Consider the following 11375-nt stretch of genomic DNA (forward strand, 5'->3'; position numbering starts at 1 on the left):
GGTTTAAGTTCAGGGTTGATTTTTAAAAAATAGTTGTCCAACTGTCCCAAAACAGTTTATCAAATATACCCTAATTTCCCTGCTTATATGAATAAACCACTTTTATCAACCACTAAATTCCTATATAAAAATGGATCTATTTTCTATTGAACTATTTTTGTCTATTTTGTGCCAGAATCATAGTACCTTAATTACTAATACCTTTATTATGTTTTGATCTTTGGAAGGGTTTATTAGTTTCATGTGGCTATTGTAACATATTCCAACAAAATGGGTGGCTTCAAAACAGAAATTTATTCTCTCAGTTCTGGAGACCAGAAGTCCAAAATCAAGGTGTTGGCAGAGCCACATGGAACATTTTGTTGCCTGAATCTTCCATCTGCATCACTCCAATCTCTACTTCCATCTTCAAATGACCTTCTCCTCTTCTATCTCCGTAATCCCTCTCTGCTTCACTCTTATAAGTACACTTGTCTTTGGGCCTACCCAGTTAATCCAGAATAATCTTGTCTCACAGTCCTTAACTTAATTATATCTGCAAAGCCCCCGCCCCCTTTTTTTTTTTCAAATAAGGTAACTTTCACTGGTTCTGGGGATTAGCCTGTGGACATATCTTTTGGGAGGCTACCATTCAACCCACTACAAAGGACAAAAGTGCCCTCTTATTTTTAAAAAAATTCCTTGTGTATTTTTTGTTAATTTTTTTCTCCTAGATAAATTTTAGAATAAATCTGTGAAGTTAAAAGATTCACATTGACATTTGGTTGTAATGGGGTTTAATTTATAGAATAATTTTGGAGATTTGACTTCTTTTTCTTTTTTTTTTAGAATTCAGGATTTTAGTGATGAATACAGTGATTCTCCTAATTCATTTCTTTCTCCCCTCTCTTATATTGCTCCTCTTAGAATTTTTTCCCCACTGTGACCCCCAATTAGTATCTTTTTTTTAATGTCTTTATTGGAGTATAATTGCTTTACAATGGTGTGTTAGTTTCTGCTTTATAACAAAGTGAATCAGTTATAAATATACATATGTCCCTATATCTCTTGACTTCTTTATAGTACTAAATCTTCCCATTCAGGAATGTGCAATATCCCTCCATTTCTCTGGAGTTATTTTTACTTGTTAGAAAAGTTCTATTGTTTTTTTCTTATACATCTTACACATTTATTTTTTTAATTGAATACTTATTCTTAAGATTATTTTACTAGTTATATTTAGATTTGTTGGTTTTGAGAATAGAGTCTGTTTTCCTGATATTATCAACTTGGTTATTGTTGGCATATAGGAAAGCTATTGACTTATTATATTTTTAAAATTTTATATAGTTTTAATTCCTGCTCAGTTTTTCAACTGATTTTCATGGATTTTCCTGGAAGATTATCATAATGTCTGCAAATAATCATAGTTTTGTGTCTTACTTTCCAATGTTTATACAGTATTACTTCCTTTTTCTTTTTGATTGAATTAGCCATGACCTCCTTTACAATGCTGAATATACTGAGCACAAGAAACATCATTGTATTGTTTGTGATATTACTGGGAATGCTTTTAATATATGATCATATGATCATTGCTGTAGTATTGTTTTCGATTCCTTTAATCACATTTAGGAAGTTCATTTATTTTTCACTCATATTTTGTTGGTTGTTTGCTTGTTCTCTTTCATGTGGTTCTTTAAAATCAGGAATTAGTGTTGTATTTTATTAAATATTGTGGCACCAATTGATATGTTCATGCGAGTGTTTTGCTTTAACCTTCAAATTCATTTTCTTAGTTCTCTGTCTAGCTGTGACTGGCTGAGGCGGCGCGGCGGCATAGGGACGGTAGCCTTGCCCGATTGGTGTGTCCCTTTAATACAAGAAAATGGAAACTGAACAGCCAGAGGAAACCTTTCCCAACACCGAAACCAATGGCAAATTTGGTAAACGCCCTGCTGAAGATATGGAAGAGGAACAAGCTTTTAAAAGATCTAGAAACACAGATGAGATGGTTGAATTACACATTCTGCTTCAGAGCAAGAATGCTGGGGCAGTGATTGGAAAAGGCGGCAAGAATATTAAGGCTCTCCGTACAGACTACAATGCCAGTGTTTCAGTCCCAGACAGCAGTGGCCCCGAGCACATATTGAGTATCAGTGCTGATATTGAAACAATTGGAGAAATTCTGAAGAAAATCATCCCTACCTTGGAAGAGGGCCTGCAGTTGCCATCACCCACTGCAACCAGCCAGCTCCGGCTCAAATCTGATGCTGTGGAATGCTTAAATTACCAACACTATAAAGGAAGCGACTTTGACTGCGAGTTGAGACTGTTGATTCATCAGAGTCTGGCAGGAGGAATTATTGGGGTCAAAGGTGCTAAAATCAAAGAACTTCGAGAGACCACTCAGACAACAATCAAGCTTTTCCAGGAATGTTGTCCTCAATCCACTGACAGAGTCGTTCTTATTGGAGGAAAACCTGATAGGGTTGTAGAGTGCATAAAGATCATCCTTGATCTTATATCAGAGTCTCCCATTAAAGGACGTGCTCAACCTTATGATCCCAATTTTTACGATGAAACCTATGATTATGGTGGTTTTACAATGATGTTTGATGACCGCCATGGACGTCCTGTGGGATTTCCCATGCGGGGAAGAGGTGGTTTTGACAGAATGCCTCCTGGTCGGGGTGGGCGTCCCATGCCTCCATCCAGAAGAGATTATGATGATATGAGCCCTCGTCGAGGACCTCCTCCACCTCCTCCCGGACGAGGCGGCCGGAGTGGTAGCAGAGCTCGGAATCTTCCTCTTCCTCCACCACCACCTAGAGGGGGAGATCTAATGGCCTATGACAGAAGAGGAAGATCTGGAGACCATTATGATGGCATGGTTGGTTTCAGTGTTGATGAAACCTGGGACTCTGCAATAGATACATGGAGCCCATCAGGGTGGCAGATGGCTTATGAACCACAGGGTGGCTCTGGATATGATTATTCCTATTCAGGGGGTCGTGGCTCATATGGTGATCTTGGTGGACCTATTATTACTACACAAGTAACTATTCCCAAAGATCTGGCTGGATCTATTATTGGCAAAGGTGGTCAGCGGATTAAACAAATCCGTCATGAGTCAGGAGCGTCGATCAAAATTGATGAGCCTTTAGAAGGGTCCGAAGACCAGATCATTACCATTATAGGAACACAGGACCAGATACAAAATGCACAGTACTTGCTGCAGAACAGTGTGAAGCAGTATGCAGATGTTGAAGGATTCTAATGCAAGATATTTTTTCTTTTTTATAGTGTGAAGCAGTATTCTGGAAAGTTTTTCTAAGACTAGTGAAGAACTGAAGGAGTCCTGCATCATTTTTTTTTATTTGCTTCTGTTTAAAAAGCCAACATTCCTCTGCTTCATAGGTGTTCTGCATTTGAGGTGTAGTGAAATCTTTGCTGTTCACCAGATGTAATGTTTTAGTTCCTTACAAACAGGGGTGGGGGTGGGGGAGGGTGTGCAAAAACTAACATTGAAATTTTGAAACAGCAGCAGAGTGAGTAAATTTTAATTTTTGTTCATTGTTGGTGGTTTAAAAAAAATCCCCCCATGTAATTATTGTGAACACTTTACTTTGTGATCACTGTAACATTTGGGGGGGGGGTGGGACAGGGAGGGAAAGTAACAATAGTCCATATGTCCCTGGCATCTATTCAGAGCAGTGTGCAGAATGTAATGCTCTTTTGTAAGAAACGTTTTATGATTTTTTAAATAAATTTAGTGAACCTATTTTTGGTGGTCATTTTTTTTAAGACGGTCATTTTTCAAATGGCTGAATTCCCCCCAACCTGCCCCCAAACTAAACACTAAGTTTAATTTTCAGTCCTCTGTTGGATATAAATAAATGCATCTCGGACTTAGGCAAAGTATCTTGACACATTCAGTTCTGGTGATTTCTTAAGTGATTTGAAAGTCCATTGCTTGGGAGGAAATTCCACCACACATTCATGCTTATAATAAGCTGGGGATTTTTGTTTGTTTTTGCAAATGCTTGCCCCTACTTTGCAACGATTTTCTGTTTGTAATTGTGAAGAACCAAGGTGGGGAGCAATACAACAGATGGAGTAGTTGGTATAAGTATATACCAAAAGCCTAATGGCAGAAAGTTTTATTAATCAGAATAATACTTGGTTATGGAAGTGACTGATGCTAAATAAATTCTGATTATTTTTTATTAGATAATTTCTCACCTATAGACTTAAATTGTCAGCTTGGTAGCGTCTATTAGTTAAACTTTGTAAAATATATATATATATATATATATATATATTCTTGTTTTTCCATTGTATGCAAATTGAAAGAAAAAGATGTACCATTTCTCTGTTGTGTGTTGGATTATGTAGGAAATGTTTGTGAACAATTCAAAAAAAGATGAAAAAAAGTTCCTGTGGATGTTTTGTGTAGTATCTTGGCATTTGTATTGATAGTTAAAAGTTCACTTCCAAAATAAAACTCCCAAAATGCTAGGAAAAAAAATTCATTTTCTTAATGTTGTACCACACTTGACATTCTATGATAAACTGATTTAATCATAATGTGTTACTCATTATATATTTTCAGTTTTGTCATCTGTGTTTCTAAATGAGGTTCAACTATTATTTTCTTTACTTCCACCCTCCTCCCTTCTGTTCTTTTTGTGTTCTGCTGACCAATTTGCCATTAGGGTGCACAAGCCTCATAAAATGAGTTAGGTAGCTTCCCATCTTTTCCTGTGTTTCATGTGAGTCTGCTGTTGCTTTGACAGGTAGATAGTTCATACTTTGATCACTTCTGTTATAGTTATTACAATATTCAGATTGCCTACTTCTTCGTGAATGACCTAATTTAAATTTCCCTGGAAAACAATTGATTTAATCTAAAATTTTAAATTAATTGGTATAGAAATATATATATATATATTTACTCCTTAAACTTCTCCATATCTGCCATTATTAATTGTCTCTAATTCTCCTAGGGTACTGCCTTCTTGACTTTGTGTGTTCTCACTACATTTGGAGTTTCTCTTGCCTTCAAAATGCTCTTTCCTCATCATGTTTTAAGCTGTTGATATTGTTCTTCTCCTGTTTCTCAGTAAAAATGCCATGCCATAAGCTCTTAACTTTTAGAAAGTTCTGTTTCTAGCACCTTGTAGTCCCCTCTCTTGTTTCCAGTGGTCTCAGGGATTTATTCTTTTTAAAAAATCTTTTTCTGGCACTTTAAAAAACTTGGAGCAATAAAAGAGATGAACTTGCATTTTGAATCTTACATGCAAATATCCAACCCCATCTGCTAAATGTCCCTAAATCTAGCTTCATTTTCTTTGGATTATTTGATAAACCACAAGACTGGATTTCTTAAGTATCCCAGATAACTGAGTTTACTATAGTTCCTTTAAAATATAATATACAATTATACTTTGTTCTATGTAGAGAAGCTCAAATATTAGGCAAATAGAAGGGAAGGCTTATTGTAACTTGTGTTTGAAAGTGAGTGATAACTAGTAGGATTAAGGTGGTAAATGACTGAGATGTTTATACTTGGATAGTTTATATTGAAAGAAAGGTTGGTTTTTAGACTAATACTGGCTGCCTTTGATTCTGGCTCTCAGATTTCAAACAAGACATGTTTTCTTCTTATGGCCTCTAGCAGCCTCTCAATGCTACCTGTGCCAAGTCCCATCACACCATAGTGCAATAATTAAAAAAAAATAGTATATACTACTACAACATTTTATGTTCCCTCAGCACAGGGTCATCTTTGTGACTTGAAGGCTCCAGCACAGGGACTTGCATGCAATAAGTATTAGTTGCACTTAAATCTACTCTTTTGGATTTTTGTAACCCAGATACCAGCTGGGATCACTCTGCCCATTAAACCTAGGTAAGATAATCTCAAATCTCCTTTGCTCATCTTGTGGAAAGTCTAATGCTCTTGCAAAGATTTCTGTAAATTCCTGGTGGCTTATATTTCTCCCAGCCAACTCTGACTCTGATTTCCAACTTCTGCTGAATTCTTACTCTCTATTTTATGTCTTACTTTAATTTTATATGGTATTGGCTCCCCAAATGACACTCACATGAAATGATTCTGTGTTGTGGACTTTTATTAAAGATTCAGGGCTATTATTGAGAGGAGTTATACTATACTAAATATATAATTTGAAATCGAATATCATATTTCCATAGTTTTTGAGAAGCCCCTTGGCCATTTGTCTCAGTTCAGGTCTTGACCTTTCATCATTATTGTCTGGCCCTCTCTGTCTTTTTCTAGCTCCTTCACTTTTTCTCACTCCTCTGCTCTCCACATCCCACCTCCAATTCTGTTAATGTATTGATACTACACAGAACAGTTTAAAAACCTCATTGTTGAGTGCTTCCAACAGTTATCCAGAGTTTTGTAATTATAGAGACTTGAGTGTATCATTTTTTATTCAGAGGTGATTAGGTTCTAGTGAATTATTGCTAACCAAACTCACATGAATCTGACACATCCAAAATGTCCATTTAAATATTTCTAATATGGAATATACCTTCTCAGTGATCTGAGAACATGCTCTGAATCTCAGGTAAGTTTCACTGGCTCCAAAAATTTAACTTAACTCAAACATTCCTCCCCATCAATGGAGTTCAAAGATAACTTTCTCTCTGGTGGCTTAATTAGATTTCAGTTTCTTTAAACTCATAACACATCTACAGATTAACCTTAATATCTAGTAACATATGCAATCAGACAAAAGATAATTTTCATTTGTGACAGTCACCATAGTACATTTATCACATTTATATTGTGTGTCACAGAGAAAGGCCCACTTATCTTGACCCTAGATTTTGGAGTCCATTATCTTTTTGTGGGGCCCAAATCATCCTATTTATCTATGTCAGTGACCCTAAGCTACTAATATTGATATCCATATTCAAAATTCAAGTTCATGATTTTTGAATTTAGTATCAGCTATGCTGTAGAAGTTAGAAGGCCAGAGGAAACAATTAGATATGCTATTCATGTGATTCAATCCATCAAATATAGATGAAGTGTTTGGTATCTGACAAGTACTGAGGAGAATTAGTAAGACATGATTCCTGTCTTAGAGAAAATTATAGCTTGTAGGTGACAGAGGCATTCCATGAAGGATCATCTAGGAAGCAGTGCCTGTTCTTTGGATACCAAAGTCTCCATTCTCCTGTTCTTTTCAATTATAAGCGTTTATATTTGTTAGATAACTCTAATAGACTTTTTCCTAACCTTTTTGGTCTAAAACCATTGTAACCACCTTCCTGTTCTTTTAATACATGAACTGTGCTCTTGCCTTTGAGCCTTTGTGCTGATCGTTCCCTCTGCCTGGAACATCACACCCCCAGGTAGCCACATGCTTGTCCCCTCACTTTATTTAGATCTCTGCTCAAGTGTCATCTCAATATGGAAGATTTGCCTGACCATCCTATGTGTCATTCTCTAATTTATGCCTTTAGCCTGCTTTATGTTTCATCTCAACACTTCTCATCGTGTATTCTTCATCCTCACTTGAATATAAGCTCCATAAAATGGACTTTGTATTTTTTTTTCAATGTCAAATCTCCAGCACCTAGAATGTCTGGCATAATAGGCACCCAATATTTGCTAAATGGTGAATTATTAATCTATAATTTCTTGAACCTGCCTAGGGAATAAAACATTTTGTCATTTTTCCTATGATATATGGTAGGAAAGTGATTTTCAATTAAAATGTTTTATTTTAGATGAGTCAATTAGGAAAGATTTATTATATAAAATACATTTAGGGCTTCCCTGGTGGCGCAGTGGTTGAGAGTCTGCCTGCCGATGCAGGGGACACGGGTTCGTGCCCCAGTCCAGGAAGATCCCACATGCTGCGGAGCGGCTGGGCCCATGGGCCATGGCCTCTGAGCCTGTGCATCCGGAGCCTGTGCTTCGCAACAGAAGAGGCCACAACAGTGAGAAGCCCGCATACCACAAAAAAAAAAGAAAAAGAAAAAATATTTTAAAATAATTTTTAATCATATTAAGTATGCAGTACTTTTGTTTCTCACTATTTAATAAGCCAAGCATATTCTCTAATTTACTTAATTATGTAAGAAAAAGCACGATATGTAACTGATTTTTTAAATTATGTATGAAATTCTTATATATTGCTCTCACAAATTTAACTGGTTTATTTTTTATCATTTTCCTTTCATATATCAAAATAATGAGATAATAATAACAGTAGGTAACATTAATATGTAGCTTATTATTCCCACGCACCGTTCCAAGCATTTTGCATGTAAAAACTCATTTAATCCTCACAACAACCTCATGAAGTATATACTATTATTGTTCCCATCTTCGAAGTGAGAAAGCTGAGGTGCAGATATGTCCAAATTCCCACAAGTTCAAACTCAGAATTTAGGCTGGTATTTTATCCAGTAAGTTGTTTACAAATAATAAATTGCAGGTGTGAGTTTTTTATTGAAGTATAGTTGACTTACATTATTAGGGGTACAACAGAGTGATTCAATATTTTTATAGATTATACTCCATATAAAGTTATTATAAAATATTGGCTATACTCCCTGTGCTGTACATTACATCCTTGTATCTTATTTATTTCTAGTAGTTTGTACCTCTTAATCCCCTTCCCCTATGTTGTTCCTCCTCCAGTCCCTCTCCCCACTGGTAACCACTAGTTTGTTCTCTGTATCTGTGTGTCTGTTCCTGTTTTGTTATATTCATTCGTTTTATTTTATAGATTTCACATATAAGTGAAAACACAGTATTTGCCTTTCCTAACTTATTTAGCTAAGCATAATACCCTTCAGGCCCATACATGTTTTTGCAAATGGCAAAATTTTCATTCTTTTTTATGGCTGAGTAATATTCCACTGTGTGTGTGTTTGTATATATATATATATATATACACCACATCTTCTTTATCCATTCATCTGTTGATGGACACTTAGCTTGCTTGCATGTCTTGGCTACTGTACATAGTGTTGCTTGGAAGGTTGGGTTGCATGTATCTTTTTGAATTAGAGTTTTCATCTTTTTTGGATATATGCCCAGGAGTAGAATTACTAGATCATATGGTAACTCTAGTTTTAGTTTTCTAAGGAACCAACATACTGTTTTCCATAGTGGCTGCACCAGTTTACATTCCCACCAACAGTGTAGGAGGGCTCCCTTTTCTCCACACCCTCTCCAGCATTTATTATTTGTAGACTTTTTGTTGATGGCCATTCTGACTGGTGTGGGGTGATACCTCAATGTAGTTTTGACTTGCATTTCTCCAATAATTAGTGATGTTGAGCATCTTTTCATGAGCCTGTTGGTCACCTGTATGTCTTCTTTGAAGACATTTCTTTTTAGGTCTTCTGCCCATGGGTTGTGTATTTTCTAATTATTAAGTTTTTTCTTTTATATATTCTCAATACCAGTCATTGATCAAATATGTGCTCTTCAAATGTGTTCTCCTAATCTGTGTGTTGTCTTTTCATTCTCGTTAAAAGAGAAGTTTTGAGTTTTGATGAAATACAATGTATCTCTTTTTTAATGGATTTTGCTTTTTTTGTCATATCTAAGGAATCTTTGCCTAGTCCAAGGTCACAAAGGTTTTCTCCTATGTTTTCCTTGAAGAGTTTTATAGTTTCAGGTTTCGCATTTAGGTCTTTTATCCATTTAGACTTCAATTTTGTATGTGGTGTTATGTATGAGTCAGTTCATGTTTTCGAATATGACTGTCCAATTGTTGCACATTGGTCGAAAATCAACTGGACACATATGTGTGGATCTAATTTTGGAATCTCTGTTCTATTCCATTGGTTTATGTATTTATCCTTTCACCAATACCACACTGTTGACTGAAAAAAAATTGCACAACCTAAAAGTTGAGAATTATGTGTTATTCTGCAGACATACTGAGGACTTAAGCCAAAGAGACAGGCTCTCAGATAGCTCTGAGGGATTGTTCTGAAGAGGTAAGGGAGGAGCCAGGATATATAGGAGTTTTTGCACAACACCCCCGCCCCCAACCAAGTAGTAGGAACATCAAAAGATTACTGTTAATTAAAAAAAACCAGACTTCTAAAGTTAATGAATTTAGCACTTTTCTGTGTATGGGAAGATGCAAGAGTCTGGGGTCTGGGCTCATTGAAATCATTCCTTTGATATGCACCTCAGCTATCTAGGGCCAGTATTGTTTTTCTCCATCCTGAATTCCCTCACAGTTCACAATCCGGGATAGCCACAGTGGCTGATGGCGTGATGGCTGCAACATCCTTTGTTTACTGATATGGCAGGCAATGTTCTTTGTCCACAACACTGTCTTTTTTTTTTTCTAGCCATGCCACATGGCAGAGTGCCAGGTCTTAACCACTGGTCCACCAGGGAATTCCCCACAACACTGTCTTGATTACTGTAGCTTTGTAGAAAGTCTTGAAAATGGATAATTTAAGTTTTCCAACTTTGTCCATTTCAAAATTGTTTTTCCTCCTATAGTTGCTTTGCTTTTCAATATCAATTTTAGAATCAGTTTCTATAAAAATTTCTCCTGGAATTTTTATTGAAATTCCATTCAAATCATAGATCACTTTTACGTCTTATCAATATTGAGTGTTACAATCCATGAACACAGTATACAAGTATACCTCAGAGATATTGTGGGTTTGGTTCCAGACCACCACAATAAAGTTAATATCGCAATACAGCAAATCATGTGATTTTTTTTGATTTCCTAGTGCATATAAAAGTTATGTTTACACTATACTGTAGTCTATTGTGTGCAGTAACATTATGTCTTAAAAACAATGTACATACGTTAATTTAAAATGCCTTATTGATACAAAAAATGCTAACCACTTTTAGTGAGTCATAATCTTTTTGCAATAGTAACATCAGAAATCACTAATCACAGATCACCATAGCAAATGTAATAATAATGAAAAAACTTAAATATTCCAAGAATTACCAAAATGTGACACAGAAGCATGTAGTGAGCAAATGCTGTTGGAAAAATGGTGCCCATAGACTTGGTTGACACAGAAATTCAGTTTGTAAAAAACCTGCATTTTCTGTGAAGTGCAATAAAATGAGATATGCCTATATCTTTCCTTTATTTTAGGTCTTTTGATTTCTTTCATTAGTGTTTCACTGTTTTCAGCACACAGCTCATACATATATTTTCTTAGATTTATACCTAAGTATCTAATGGTTTTGGTGCTATTGTAAGCCATAATATGTATTATTTCAATTTCCATTAGTTCACTAATAGTGTATAGAAATATAATTGATTTTTTCATATTGATCTTTTATCCTGAGATCTTGCTAAATTCACCTGTTTGTTCTCATCGCTTTTTTGTACATTTTTGGGACT

At 35.7% G+C, this 11375-nt stretch overlaps 1 pseudogene; it reads left to right on the forward strand.

The window, feature by feature from the left end:
• The first annotated feature begins 1778 nt into the window (after positions 1-1778).
• On the forward strand, positions 1779-4510 carry LOC109551372 (heterogeneous nuclear ribonucleoprotein K pseudogene; annotated as a pseudogene).
• The last annotated feature ends 6865 nt before the right edge of the window (positions 4511-11375 follow it).

Source organism: Tursiops truncatus, chromosome X (genome assembly GCF_011762595.2).
Source record: "Tursiops truncatus isolate mTurTru1 chromosome X, mTurTru1.mat.Y, whole genome shotgun sequence".
NCBI classification, from domain to species: domain Eukaryota; kingdom Metazoa; phylum Chordata; class Mammalia; order Artiodactyla; family Delphinidae; genus Tursiops; species Tursiops truncatus.